Source organism: Amphimedon queenslandica, unplaced genomic scaffold (genome assembly GCF_000090795.2).
Source record: "Amphimedon queenslandica unplaced genomic scaffold, v1.1 AMPQUscaffold_13184, whole genome shotgun sequence".
NCBI classification, from domain to species: Eukaryota; Metazoa; Porifera; class Demospongiae; order Haplosclerida; family Niphatidae; genus Amphimedon; species Amphimedon queenslandica.
In genome coordinates this window covers 24,796-26,183 of record NW_003546580.1, presented here as the reverse complement: position 1 = coordinate 26,183, position 1,388 = coordinate 24,796, and positions in this window count along the sequence as shown.

Genomic DNA, 1,388 nt, shown 5'->3' with positions numbered 1-1,388 from the left:
TATAAGCCCTTCGACATTTTACCTTGATTGTGCACGGAGAATGTTACTCGGAGCGACCACGGAATAAAAACGGAGGGCTTTAATGCGTCATTAGGTAACCATGGAGTCTCTATAGCAACTATTTAAAGTATAACAAAGACGAAGAAGACTACTTATAAAAACTATGGCTACAGAAAGAGACATTGCTCGCTTGTTAAATGAAGAAATAGGTCCTCAAGACAGTGACTACGTTGCTTTAGTTCTTGGGGACTACTTTTGTGATGAAACTAGTGGTAAGCTTATTCATAACACTGTTTACATACTAACTGTGAATAGCGGTTAGCTATCACAACAATGACATTCCATCACCTGTATAAATGCACAATATTATTATATTAAATTTGGTTATACAGTGTATTTGTTAATTGAAAGAGACAGACTATGAAGCAGTAGAAGATATGGAAGAAGAGGTAGAGGAAGGGAAAGAAGAAGAGAAAGAGACAAAAGATTGTGATGAAGATATTAATCCACCACTGTTTGATCCTGAGGTGGCTGTGGAGCTACAAGTATCAGATCTTGATTTAGAATCAGCGATGCCTGATGCTCCAGCTACTTCAACTACTCACTCTGGTGATGACATGAGAAAGGAAGACCTACATGAGGAAGAAGAATTATCAAAGTTCTTTGAACATGGATGTGGTTGCTCAGATAATTGCTATGCACTGTTCAGTCACTCTTACATAAAAACATATAGATGTGACATACAAGCCATGGCAAAGCCTGTTCAAGAAATTGCTATTATGAGTCAAATGGCAGCAACATCTACCATGGGGGGATTGTCGACTGGCAACCACAGGAGACAGAAAGAGAGAAAGAGGCAATTTTTTACGTTCATGCATCAAGGTCATAAGGTTGGTAACTATAAGTGACACAACACAAAATTTATCGTTTTTCAACTAGATATGTAGAGTAACATTTCTGAAGCTACATGCATGTGGCAAAAGCAGGTTTGAGGAAATCATAAAAAACTACAGAATGAATGGATTAATACCAAGGTATGAATGGACTTACAAATTCAATGTTATGTACTTAACTTTATTAGAGTTCACGGAAATGCTGGAAAGACACCAAACCATGCTTTGACTTATGATGATATTCTCCGGGTTGTTGCTTTCATCAGAAATTACGCTGAAGTCCATGGAATCAGTCTTCCTGGAAGAATACCTGGAATGAAAAGTTACGAGAATAAGAAGTTCTTACCATGCAGTACATCTAAAAGGCAGGTATACTTAGAGTATGCGGAATCATGTGAAGGGCTTTATGTCAAAGCATGTGCTGAAACAACATTCAACATGTTGTGGCGATGCTACCTGCCTTATATTGAAAAAATGAAGCCTATGTCTGACTTG